The following is a 14,555-nucleotide window of genomic DNA, read 5'->3' as shown; positions in this document are numbered from 1 at the left end:
AGGAGAGCAGGGATCCATCATATGTAATGGTGACTTGGGAAGATAAGTGCCATCACTCTGAACATCCACCCCCTCCTTCTTCTTCCTTCAGATTTATCTGCTGAGCATGATGTCATATGGCATGTAATACCTCTTTGGTCAGCTGGAGTCTGCTGTCCTGGCTGTGTCCCCTCCCAACATCTTGTGCACCCCCAGCCTCCTCACTGATGGAGTGAGCTGAAGAGCAGAAAATGCCTTGGCTCTGTGTGAGCCCTGCTCAGCAGGAACAAAAACATCCCAGTGTGACCAGCACTGTTTTCAGCACAAATCCAAAATGTAGCCCTGTAGTTGCTACTATAGAGAAAAGTAACTCTATCCCAGCCAAAACCAGCACATCACCCCTCCTCATCATGGTTGGCCTAGGCTGTTTCTTTGAGGAAATTTGATGAGACACTTTCACCATTGTTACTTTTCCAGCAGTAGAGTTTGTAAATCTTCAAATACATCTTGCTTTGTATGTGTGGTGGTTTGACCCTGGCTTGACACTAGGTGGCCACCAAAGCTGCTCTATCACTTGCAGTAAGTCTTCTCTTCATCCGGACAGGGAAGAGAAAATATAACTAAAGGCTCATGGATCAGGATAAGGACAGGGAGAGATCATTCACCCATTACCATCACGGGCAAAATAGATTCAATATTAATTTTTTACCAATCAAATCAGAGTTAAGTAATGAGAAATAAATCCAAATCTTCAAAACAACATCCCCCACCCCTCCCTTATTCTCAGGCTTAACTTCACTCCCCATTTTCTCTATACCTTCCTCATAAGCAACACAATGGCGCAAGGAATGGGGGTTGTGGTCAGTTCACCACATGTTGTCTCTGCTGTTCCCTCCTTCTCAGGGGGAGGACTCCTCACTCTCTTCCCCTGCTCCAATGTGGGTTCCTCCATGAACTTCTCCAAGTCCTTCCCAGGGACGAAACTTCTTCATGAATCTCTCCAGCGTGTATCCTTTTCACAGGATGCTTTCTTTCAGGACCAGACTGCTCCAGATTGGGTCCCCCATGGGGTCACAAGTTCTGCCAGCAAACCTTCTCCAGTATGGGCTCCTCTTCCACTGCTCTTCCTCCACAGATCCTCCTGCTCCTTCTTTGTTGACCTTGGTGTCAGATGAGTTTTTTTACCTCACATGTTCTCACTCCTTTCTCTGGCCAGTGATCAATCCATCTTCGAGCTGCCTGGCACTGGCTCTATCAACACAGGGGAAGTTTCTAGCAGCTTCTCACAGAAGCCACCCCTGTAGCCCTGTCCCTCTCCCCATTACAAAAACCTTGTTATGCAAACACAATACGTTTATTAACAGTAGCTTGAAATGCAAACATTTCATTATACAGATATGAGAGGTTAGTATAGGCATCTTTCGTTACCTGTGCTATTTGCTTATTTTGGTTTTTGACTGCAGGTTATGTTCCTGTTCAATTATTATTTTTTTCCTGACTGCCTCATGGCTTATACAGGTATCACATTTTATTGGAGTAGCTTTCAGATTATTGGTGTGAAAGACTTATGGGATTTGCTCATAAATGTCTGTCCTTTCCAGAGTCTCTTGCACTTTCCTCTTTATTGCAATTCTGCCTGTGCCTCCAGACCATATGTTCTGAGACTCCTCTTCATTTTTTAATTTATTTTTTTTTTAAGGCAAATCTCATTACTCCTCTCTTTTCATTTATTCCTATTTTCCATTTTCTCTGGAAACTCGCTTCACAGACAAATTATCACAGACCTGAAAGGCAAACAAATTAGTACTTGTGTAATATTTAAGAAGGCCTGTAGTGATATCCAGGGGAAAAAAGGCAGCTCCCCTCAGTAGTTTTACTCATCTCTAAAAAATGGTTTCAGTTCAGGTGCAGCTTTTACGTATCTCAAAGAACCTTTTAATATCAATTACACAACTCTTGAACAGTTCCTTTTCCTCACCTCAGTTTAAAATTCAGTGAAGTGCTTGAGGATGCTCTTCAGTGTTAGCAATATTTTATGATGGATAATAGTTTTATATCTCAGGTGTGGATCTTCTATTTATAGATAACTGAAATCTGAGTAGTGGAAGACTGTGATGAAATGGCAGCTTTATGCTCTGTAACAGCAATATTCTACCACAGCACACCCAGCTCAATTTATGGTGCAAGGGCAGAAATGGCTTTGTTTCAGAAATTATTAGTGAGGGTTTTGTAGCACCTTTTGTACTACTACTATTACTACTACTGGTTCAACAGAATCACCAGAAGACAGTAAGTTTACTTTTGTTAATAGAATTTTCCAAAAATACAATTAAGAGCAGAATTCTCATAATGTTTGAAGTTATGATTGAAGGTAGGACAGCTAAAAGGAATATAGGTTCTTTGGTGCATAGACAGAATTGTGCACATAATGGTTTAAGTAAACCAAAAATTCGCTAATCTTTTGGACATAGTCAACAAAGAGAAAGGACAAAGAGTAGAATGCTTTGGCTAGTGAGAAGCATCTGAGGGTCCTTCAGACCTTCCTGTACCTAGAAGTCTTTCAGGCACCTCCACCATCTCAGAAAATTCCTCCTGGCAGCTTTGCCTTACAGGCACCTCAGTTGCAGACCTTGTGGCATACGGATTACAAGAGACATAAATGCATATCGTACTATAACTGCATAAGGATATGATTGGTTCCTGAAATGCAAGAGCAGAGAACGAGGATTGTATCACAGTTCTGTGTGGCTGGGCACTGGTGAAGTGGGGGCTGCAGGGGTGGCTTCTGCAAGAAGCAGCCAGAAGCTCTCTGCAGGCCCCAGAGAGCAAGCACCAGATGGCTCAAGGCCGAAGTTGTTGATGACCAAGGCCAAGCCCATCAGCAACAGTCACAGTGCCTCTGGGAATCACATTTATGAGGAAAAAAAATGCAAGCAGCCACTTTTTGCCACCAGAGAAGGGAGTGAGAAGATGTAAGAAACTGTGCAGACAGTCAGGGAAGGAGAGGAGGGGGTTTAGGAGCTCCAGATGCTGAAGAGGAAGAGATTCCCCTGCAGCCAATGGAGAAGACTATAGTGAAGTAAGCTGTCCCTCTGCAGCCCATGGATGATGACAGGGAACAGAGATCCCATCTACAGGCTGTGGAAGACTCCATGCTGGCGTGGTTGGAAACACCTGAAGGATGCTGTGACTCCATAGAAAGCCGACTTTGGAGCAAGTTCCTGGCAGCAAAACTTGCAGCCTGTGGAGAGAATGACCCATGCCGCAGCAGGTTTGCTGGGGGACCTGTGACTCTGTGGGGGACCAGCATGGAGCTGGAGCAGTCTGGGCCCAAAGGTCAGCACTCCATGGAAGGGAGCCACACTGAGGTAATTGATGAGGAGATGATGCCCTGTGAGAAAGGTCTCATGTTGGAGAAAATCATGGAGGACTGTCTGCCGTGCGTAGGACCCCACAGTGCAGCAGGTGAAGGGTGTGAGGAATGCTCCCCAAGCTAAAGAAGGAAAACAGCTCTTAAGGAAGTGACCAAAACCCCCATTTTCCCATTCCCTGCCCCTCCCCATGCCACAATGCGGTGGGCTGGATGGGGAAGAAGGGAGTAAAATCATGACTAAAGTAAAGTCTGCTTAGAAGGCAAGGGTAGGGGGAGGTGCTTTAAGTTGCACTTCTGATTAGCTGACTCTGGTGTCAGCGGGTGTGTCCTTTATTCTGTGCTGAGTCTGTTTTGCCCATGACACTAATTGCAGAATGATCTTTCCCTGTCCTTATCTCGATTTCTAAGCCTCTCAATAAGTATTTTCTCCCTGTCCAGCTGAAAAGGGGAATGATGCAGTGGCTTTGGTGGGCATCTGGCCTCTAGCCAGGGCTAAACCACCACTGCTTGCCCCGCAGAGATTTTGAAAGCCACCTTTCTACCAGACAGACAGAAACAGTGTGAAAAAGAAAACGAAATTATGCAGTAAGCAAGTATTACACTACTCACACTGAGCTGAGGTAGACATAAGTATGGCTTTTTGTACGATAATTTACATAAATACAAGTAAATTTATATTCATATTGGTTTCAGTAGTATTTTATGTGGAACAGTCTAACACAAAAATGTTCCCCTCAAAAAAATCCTAAACCCAAATAAATCAAGCATGAGTTTAGTACTATGTAAGATTCATGGCTTATAGATAAAGAAAATAGTACGTAAACTAAAAATGTATACTGCTATAACTCCTTTAAAGTCTTACAATTTCAGCAGTAGATAATGTGACATAAAACCTCATGACACTTATTTATAGTCTTTTTCCAAGGTTTTACATTACAGTTTATGCTAACAATACAGTTAATATTTTCATTCAGTCACATAAAATGGGCACATACTTTAATATACTAAGGGAACCTTGTTCTCATGCATATTTTCTGTTCATTCTTTTTTTTATTGAGTTATCATTTAGTTTTCAAAAACTGACAGCTGAACCAGAGCAGTTTTTGATTTACGATTTTAAATCGGTTCTTGTAACTAAAACTACTAAAATCTCCGCTTTTTATAAAAAATACCCCAACCAAACCTGAAACTGTAGATTTTGCATTACAAAGGCAAAGAAACACTTTTAAAAACTGAAGAGAGCCATACATATTTCCATTTTTATTTTATTTTACTTTTTCTGTGTGCCTGAGTGTGTGCACACGGACATGTGTGTGTTTAATAGTAGCTTCATAATTCTACATTCAAGAGACCTAACAAAGGCTTGGATAGATGTGAAGTAATTTTAATGACAAAAAATTTGGAAGGATAAACAACGGTAATTGTGACGTCTAATTACTGTACGTCAAGTTAACAGGCAAAGGGACCAAAGGGATCACGGTAAAATATGCACATTAAGGCACACTGACTACAAACTCCTTCCCACTCTTCCCTCCCACCCTTCACACCTGGACAAAGTGCCTGGGATTACATCAGTATCTCTGGATGGGCACAAATGTGTGCAGCTATGGGCACATACAAACTCATGTGCACACACACTTATTTTCCTGCATCTCATGGTGCTCAGAATAAATCAGAGAATGCTACTTGAGCTCCACTGTAACAGTGAAGCGTGTCTCGGTTTACAGGCAACCTGATGCATCAGTTACAAATGTGAATTATTCCATTCATCTAAATGAGGTACTAACATCCAGAAGGATTGATTCTTGATTAAACTGTAGGCACCCTTGGATGATTTTGTGGGACTCCAGGGTCTGTCTCACATTTTCTTTTCTAGATAAGCAGTGCAACAAAAAAAACCCTTATTTAAGTTTTATACTTCTTTAAGATACAAAAATTGTGTTGAACACATTTTGGAACAGTACCATAGGGACTTCTGCTGTAGCACAAGAAGTTTGCATACATTTAGATGGCATTTCCTTTATGTTGACTTTCAACAGTCCCTTAGAGAACTGCTTTCCCCTCTTAATCTCTGACAGAGAAAGTGATCTGGATGGAATCCAACTAGTTTGGACTTAATCTGGACAAATGGTATGATGAAGACTGGCAGCTGGAAGAACACAAAGACAAGTGGCTGCGTTTTCACTCACACCTATTCTAAAGACAAGTAAGTCGTAGCTATTCAGATGAGTACAAGAGAAGCAGACTTACCTCTTTTGACTACGGATTAATCTGTTAGCAATCTTTTAACTACGTCTACATGAACAAATAGCATGGATCAATAAATCTGTAGGAAGAAACTGCTGATTCATTTGCTCTCCATATTTAAAGGCTTGTTGGTTTAACTTTTTTTTTTTTTTTTTTAATGCTTTGGAATACCTGTATTCTGGTCCCATGCACTGAATGCCCATTTGAGGCAGGAGTGAATTTGGCGCAGTCCTGGAGTTAATTTTCCATCTTACTCTGACCCTGCGGGAACCCTGTTCATACGCTGTGAGTCTCTGCCCCAACGTGAACCACGGCACAGCAAAGGGAAAAAAATGGGATGTTGGCTTCACTAGAGCTCTTTCAAACCAGCTGAAACACCAACGCCAGCACTCCCTGGGAGCCTAACACGCTTTGGCAGACTTGCTCCATCCTTGTGTTGTGCAATGTCAGTCTCTTCGGTTGGACTGTTGTCATTCTCTATCTTTTTGGCATGATAGTGCCTCCCTCTGCAATCCAAATCATAGTTCATAGGGACATAATTTGTATGGAGATAAATTCAGTCAGCTGGAAGATCCAGGTCTTTTGTTCTGTCAGTAAATATAATTTAAGACAGGGACATTCACACCAGTTGTTTATGGATAGTATCTTCAACTTGGGGTCTAACTGTCTCCAGCTGAAAGTCATATAGCTCATTTCTCTACAGATATACAGATACACAGCCTACAGGTAGATTTTAGCCTTAAACCTTACTATGCAGTTTGGCCCAGAATATTTCAAACTGACTGAACTATTTTTCTAAAAGTAAATAAAGATGAACAAGTGATAAATGATGTCAACAACGTCGTTCTCAGATCTGACAAAGCATTTAAAAAACAATTTTCTCAATTTATTAATAGTTATTCAGTCATAGGGATGGAAATACTGAGAGGATTTAGAAAGAAATTTTTTATCAGAAATATGTATATAAGCAATATCATAGCAGAAATTAATATTAAAACTTCAAACTAAAAATGAAAACATGTCAATATCTTGGCTAAACTTTTCTAAGAAGTTCAATCGCCATTTGGAACAGCAAGTCGAGGTATTTTTATTTTATTTTCTAGAAGTGTTCAGTAATATGCAAAATTTAGCTCTTTGTAAAGCAACTTTCAATCAGAATCCGAAGTTGAAATTCTAACCATCTTATAAATCTGTGGATCTAGGCAAAAAATTATGAATTTTAAACTGGAACTACAGGAAAAAAGAACAATTTATTTCTGTTGTTATTTTTTAATTTATCTGTTTATATTTCTGTTTATATTTTTTATTTCTGTTATAATTAATTAATATAAATTCTGTTATTTGACTACCATTTCAAAGTGACAGTGCTATAAAGAACTTCTCAAATTCTGAACTAGGCTATAATTAAAGGTGTAGTGGAAACTGGGATTTTTTTGTGTTCCTTCTCAATAGACATATAACATTATTTGTTTATAACGTGGCTTTGCTTAATAACAGGAACTTCTGTATCCAATTTAAAGGAAGAATTTTGAAACTGTTTTCAGGAGGGTTAAATTTAATCTAGCTAAAGTCTTCAAAGAAATTCTTAAATCTTTCTGATGCTTGCCTTAGAGCTACACTTAAAATTAGCTCTGTGCTCCAGTTAAGTATGTATATTACTATCTGAAGGAGCGATAACCTTCCTATTATTTGTTTGCTCTTTATTTCATTTAATTGCATGATATTCATGACAACTCCCAGCTTCATAGGAAGAAATATAGTGTTTAGTTTGCCTATAAATGTGATTCATTAATATTATTAATAATTTCGATCTTCTTAATCTTAAAAAAATCAAAAAAGATGACAACTCAAACCTGAATTGAGGATAAATAAGTTGATTTTTCTTCCTTAATTCTCAGAAGAGTTTCATAGAATCTGTAAGACTCCTGGACAGCACTTCAGAACATACGATACTTGATAATTATTATCATTACTATGAGAAGCTGAACTAATAGTCTAATTCAGCTTTCCTTAGAAAAAACATTTCTCAATTCTAAAGATTACTGATACTGCTAATTAGAACATTTGTTTTACAAGGTATTGCTGAGAGCTGGGTACACATATTTAGGATATTTTTAAAGATACAGTTGTAACACAGGTAGGCTTATTAATTGTACCAGAGCTGTCTTCATCCACAATGAAACTCTGCAGCCATTACCATATGATCCAGAGATACATGCAAAAGCTCCTCCTAATGTTATGAACTATATTCCCAAGGTACAAGAAATGTGGAGAGGAGGAGAGTGGGTACTGAGAAATATGAATAACTGAAGGCAATAAATGTTTTTTTCTTAAAAAGTCATTGTGATAATGCAAACATTTCTGAAAATGCATAGCTGCAGAAGAGATCAACATCTCCATCCATTGGTGAAATTCAGTGATAATGAATTAGTAAGAACCTGGCAGGTATTTGTTTTGGCAGCTCTGATACCTTCCCATTTATTGACAGTTTTACATGAAGGTGCCAGTATCATGCTAATGGGAATGAAATCAGAAAAATCTGCTTGAAGTAAGTTTTATCTTTGATTATTCTTGTAAATTCTGCAGTCCAATCACTCTCTTTTTGTTACAGTAGATAGCTCATTTTTCTCATATGTCCTCAACCATAATTAAAAAAAAAAAAAAAAGAGTTAAATAATTGCAAAAGTCAAGGCAAAAATACAAAGGCTATGTTCAGTCCAACAGGAAAAGATACATTATTTTCACAAGATCAAGAGATACATCAACAGCACTTCCAGGGCACAATGTCCTACTAGGAGAGTCTGCTCAGGATACTTTTAAAAAGAGATGTCCTAAATACCTAGATCACTGACTGAAAATATTATTTCCTCTAGGATGCATTACCTACCCCAAGATAAACTTCACATTCAGAAAAGATTATTGTTTTGATCAAAACTTAACTGAAAATAAATACTACAAGGTAAAAGTCAGGAGATATATATATATATAAGTGTATATATTTGCACAAGGTATTAACATATTTTATGCCAATAGTGAATGAATCAAGATCATTATGGAGATAGCTCCTTATTAGAACTCTCACCTTTAAATCCAAACGAAGACCTTGCCTGATTGTACAGGAGTTACAGTGCATTGTAATTCTTCTCTTCCTAATTAAACTGTTTCTCTAATTTCATTTGATATGCAAAGGTTTTCATCATCCTCTGCAGCCACCTGGTTTACTGCTGATCTCCTAACACAGAAGAAAGAAACAACAGAAGAAATTAGGGGGAAAAAGATTGTAGAATAGTGAGAATGCTGTCATTTCATGCATCTTTACTGCAGTAATTGTATTAAAATTATCAGTGTCTGCATATCATAATTTTACAATGAAAATATTTTAAGCTGCTGCAACTCAGATTAATAAGAACAAGGCTAACATAGTTTTAAAGCAACAAACAAACAACTTCCCAACACTCGGTATTTATTAAAGATTGTTTCGTTATTTCGCAACAAAAATAAACAGTTCTCATTGTTCTTTACCTGAAAGACATTAAGGACAAGGTCTCATTTTTATCAGATGTTTTACTGAGTCTTGATTGTTATTTGTTACAACATACCAATATGCTACTCAACATACACAGGTCTTATAAACCATTCCACTTGTATTAATACCCAGGAGAGTATGTTGTCTAAGTATGAGCAAGATAGGAATAAAAGGACACTGGAACTGTAAAGTCACACTGTTTTGTGTTTATCATGGATACTAGTGACAGTGAGAAAGTCAAATCAACACAGGATTCAAAACTGAGCATGGACTTTTCAAAGGAAGTTTATGATTCCCACATGGGCTTCTGCCAGTTCTTGAGCTAGCTGGTTCAGCCATGTCTATGTATGCAGTGATCAAAGCTGACATATCATGAGAGAGATCTCTTCGATGTGCAAAGTTACGAAATGATCATCTCAAGATCATCACAAGCACCCATTACTGAACATAAATGTTTAAACAAAGATCAATGAAAAAACTACTCTTACAATACACTTTTGGTGAGAGAGGCTTGCTAAACTGTAATGCCTTGAAGATGCTTCTAATGCAGAAAAGAATTTCTGTACTCTCAGGAAGACACTGGGAGCCTCTTTAGGATCCTCTTTAGCAACTTCTTTTTTTGTGGAAAAAGGGTCTGAGCACTTGGGAAGAATACAGGAATGTTGTCAGAGCCTGCAGGGATGGGATAAGGAAGGTTAAAGCTGACCTGGAAATAAAACTGGCAAAGGACATAAAGGATAAGAAGAAGGGGTTTTTGGCAGGGGGGTTGCACTCGATGACCCCTGCAATTCTGTGATTTAGGGTGGGGTAAGAACAAATTTGCAAAGTGAAACAGCTGATGCTGAGGACTTAATGTCTACATTGTGTGTTCTGCACAGTTTTAATACCTGCCTGATCTTAGGGATTGAACATCTATGAGCAAGTATTAAGTATTAAATGCGTGCTTGCATCTTTTAGTTTTAGTTTGATCTTGAATAAAACAAATTCACCAACTCTTAAGACCTTTCTGTGAAACTAACTGAAACACAGAAAGTGGGAGTGACTGGGTGATTTGTTTCAGAAAATCAGTTCTGATGTGAACTAAAATACACTCAAGAATTGCTCTGAATTTTTGTTTGTAAGAAAAAACAATTACATCCAAGGGGGGAGAAAGAGATACAGCAAGATTAATTCAAGTATTCACATACAGGAATTAGTTCTTTTCCAAAAAACACAAGGAGGTATGATGGATCGACACCCCTGCAGTGGAAGATGGCTCAGAGGAAGTGGGCAAGAACAATCTACCTGGAAGATCAAGAAGAATGTAGGGAGTACTTGACTGTTGCAAAGAAAGTTGAATCTCAATACCAAGGGGAGCAGTGGGTAGCCTTTGTTTAAGATAAGTGACTGCATCAGTGGATCAATGTTTGTGTAAGTTGAGTGTGACCACCGGTTGTATAAGTGGCCTTCCCAGAGCCAACTAATAGAGAGAGCTGTCTTTCCAAGTTGGCCAGACCTCGATGGGGGAAGTTTAAATGTGGCTTAGCCTTGCAAAGGATATAAAAATTGAACAGCAAGCAATGCTAAAAAGAGCAATGGACTCGGCTGGTTTCAAACTAGTATTCCTTCCTAATTACTGGGGAGGCTCACCATGATGGTGGTAAGCATGTACAGAGACCGGTAATGGGAATAGTTGCATCGTGATTTGACTGTGTATGTTGTGCTTGTATTGAGATGTCAGTATGTTGCTGGTATCACTGTTAAATCAAAATCCCACGTAATGGAAAGTAAATTTGGTATTATTGGTTAAACCCTCTTCATGCAGAGGAGGGCTTCTCTGAAAGAACCTCTACAGAGAGTATTGTACTCTGACAGGAGGACAGAAAGCTCACAAAGTGTTGGGTTTTTTTTTTTTTTTCCTCAGCTTGGTATGAATTTGGATTCTATCAGGATGTCTTTGATAAGCCTAAGGCAGAGATAGCCATTTCTATTCTGATTTGAACTTGTTATGTATTTCTCTTGTAGCATTACCCTCAATTTGATCATTTGCATATCTGAAATAATTGCAGCTCGGATTTAAATTTAAAAGGTACTTTTAAAGAGTACAATTATACACACATATTGCTGCTCTACTATATTATCATCATCAATGAAAGGGTTCATTTACATCAACAGCGTGAAAGTCAAACAGGCACTCATAGGAACAGTATAATGAATAAAAAGAAAGCCACCTGAGCCACTAATAGGAGTAAAGCTTTGTCACAAAAAAGCTTCATTTTACTCATCCAAATGTCATCTGAATTAAAATTTACAGTGGTTACAGTGGATAACGTTGAAAACATTAGCTTGTGGATTCTGTAAATCCTTTTTTTTTTACCCCAGAATGGATTGACTTTTAAATATGTTAAATCAAAGGAATAAAGTAATTAATTACATGATTCTCTTTCTACTTGGGTTAAGTGCATATATACATTAATCAACACACTGAGTGTTTTCTCTTAAAATCTCTTTGAAATGTCTGACAGCAAATTACTGTGGAAATGTTCCTATAAGCTCTTATTTGGTATTATATTCACATTATGACATAATTATATAAGATACATGGAAGATAAGTTATGATACTGTGTAAGGACAATGTGCCCTCTTTTCTATCATTCCCTATCCAGGGGAGGGCAGTAGGGAAAGAACATGGGAACACGGGAACATGGCAAGTGCAGAATTACCCTTGCACTGGAGTATTTTTCACAGCTACAGGTCATCAGTGATTTCAGAACTAGCGGCAGAATTTGGAATGCTGAATTTAACAGGCACAGATAACTGGTCTTATCTATTTTGAGGTAATTTATACCTATAATTATAGGTTATGTGGAAAAAATACTTATTTCTCTTTGAAGCTTGCTAACTGATAATTTCACTGAGTGGACTTCTTGTGATTAATCATTCTCTATTTATCATCTTAACACCATTCATCTCTGTGTAGGCCTTATTCTATTGTTTCCTTGCCTATTATTTTTTTCAAGTTGATGAATTCTCGTCCATTAGTCCCTCCTGATTCCACTCTAAAACATTTTACTTCCTTTCCCTGTTCTGTTCTGCTGGATTTGAGTATCTGTTCTGCATCTCAGAGCGTCCCATGCCATTTTCTGTGGCATGTGGTGGATCCATATCTAATTAAGAGACAGTGCATGGCACAGCAATAGGCTAATGAACCATTAAAAGGGCCTGCTCTGAGCAGATCTTCAGTTGTTTAGTATTAGTGTCAGAATATGGGGGACTGAACATAAAGACCGTTTATATAAAGTTTATATGTTAAGAGCATTCAAAGCAAACAAACAAAACGACATTCACCACAAAAGGCACTGAAGAAATGAACACAGGAAAATAAGTCTTAAAATCTGTCTGTCACTAACAGACCACTACCACAAAAAAAGTCCTTCCACAATCTGTGGAACCATCAGCACAGTTCAGTGAGCAGTACAGAGAGAGTTTAAGATGTCTGGATTTGTACTGAGGATTCCTGTCTGTCTTTATAACTGCATGTTAAAAAAAGCTCTCTACTGTGAATAAAGGGCCTACCAGCACAATCTCTTCCGATGCCCATTACAATTTTATTGTTAATGGTTTTACTTTCCAAATGTCTTGGTATTCGTTGAATTTTTTAAAAAAACAACTCTTTTCTGAAGCTCCTCCAAATCTTTTTCTCCTCCCAGTCATACACGCCCATGGAAGTAAGTTTCCCACCACGCCCATGGAAGTACATCTTCCACATAGTTTCCCACAGAAATTGCATTTGTTTATTTATTTTTAATTTCATGTTTATGTGTCACATTCATCCAAAGCCTTTGAATTATTAATCTGTCTTCTCATGATATGCCAAATCCTCTTCAATAGTCCATTCATATGAAATAGGTTGATTTTCCACTGTATGGCAATAATAATAATAAAAACCCCAAAATTTTTTCCTTTCAGGTCTTGTTCTTTGACAGATAAACATTTTAATCTTTAATACATTAATCAAGATTCCGTACTCTTCCTACCTCATACAACCAACACTTAAAGCTTTTAGCTTCTTGAGAGACAAAATAACTGGAATATCTGAAGTTATTGACTAACCTGATTTTTATTTTATGGTTATCTTTAAAATATTTCCATTTTAGTACTCATTGCCATCTCCAACACATAACTGGCAGGTAACATTGTATGTATTCACTATGCATCTTTCCCGACAAAATATCTCCCATGTTATCTTGTGTTTTTACAGGAAATTATGATTGGGGTATAGCCAGTAGTCAAATGTAGTGGAAAGCTGATCTGAACGGTACTCAGGCATACCTTCTCATACCCCATGGCATAAAATGCTTTAAAGACAATAAACAGTCAACCAAGTTCTCATACCTCTCTGATTAAATTACTGAGATTTATATGGGAATCTTTGTATCCCTCCCCTTTTTGTATCTGGTCACTTTGTTGGTAACACTTGTCCCATCTTCCTTTAAATTCTAAGGATAGATCAGCTTCACTTTCCATATATGCAATAAGAAAGAAATTTCTCAGTAGTTTGCAAACTACTACCAGTCAACACTTCTTCATGTTAGTGCAGGTTTGATTTTCCTACATATCTGAACACAGATAAATGCAGGAAGTCCTATTAAAAGGTGACCTTGAATTATTATCATATCTGTTAGCTTTTTGAGGTTTGGTGGTTTTTTTCTATACGTTAATTAAAAATCTAATTTTAAACTCTAGTGCTGGTGGTTCTGTTCTCCTGACCAGTCAATAGCATGTAATAGTTAATTATCTTTATATAGTTCCACAAAAGACTCTTTCTAGATACCCATTACTTCCTTTCTATAGTTTCCAATCTACCTGTTTTGATTCAGCAATACCAACTTGCAGTTTAAAAATATATCAGAATAGAACTTGAAACTTTCCACATATTTACCTAGTATACTCCTTTTCCTGTCTTATGATCCCTGACATACACAGTGGATCTGCTATTTTTGATCTCGTCTATATAACTTTTGGATTCACTTAGCTTTGATTTATCCTCTGGTTTTTGTTTTCTTCCATCATCAGTCATTTTCAACATTTTTATTGTTGATTCACTTTTCTTCCTTGACTTTTTCTGTAATGTCTACAGTCACCTCCATAAGGTTGCCTTAGTAACCTTAAAAATGTTTGTTGCTTTGCCCTGATTCAATATTGGCAGTGTTTTATACCTATTTTTCTTCCCCCTGTGCATTAATTTACATGTAATAACATTAAATTTCATTTGCTATTTTACTATTCAGGCATACAGTAACAGGATATCTTTCTGCAGCTTTTCAAAATCAGTATGTTCTAATTATTGTGAGCATTTGGTGATACTGGGAGCACTAATTAACTTATCTTCTTAATATTCACTGTTATTTCCTGATCATTTATGATTATATTGTGTAATACTGGTCTTAG

This window comes from Gallinula chloropus, assembly GCF_964237585.1.
Source record: "Gallinula chloropus genome assembly, chromosome: 2".
In the NCBI taxonomy this organism is placed as follows: domain Eukaryota; kingdom Metazoa; phylum Chordata; class Aves; order Gruiformes; family Rallidae; genus Gallinula; species Gallinula chloropus.
Note: the sequence above shows the minus strand (reverse complement) of the source record.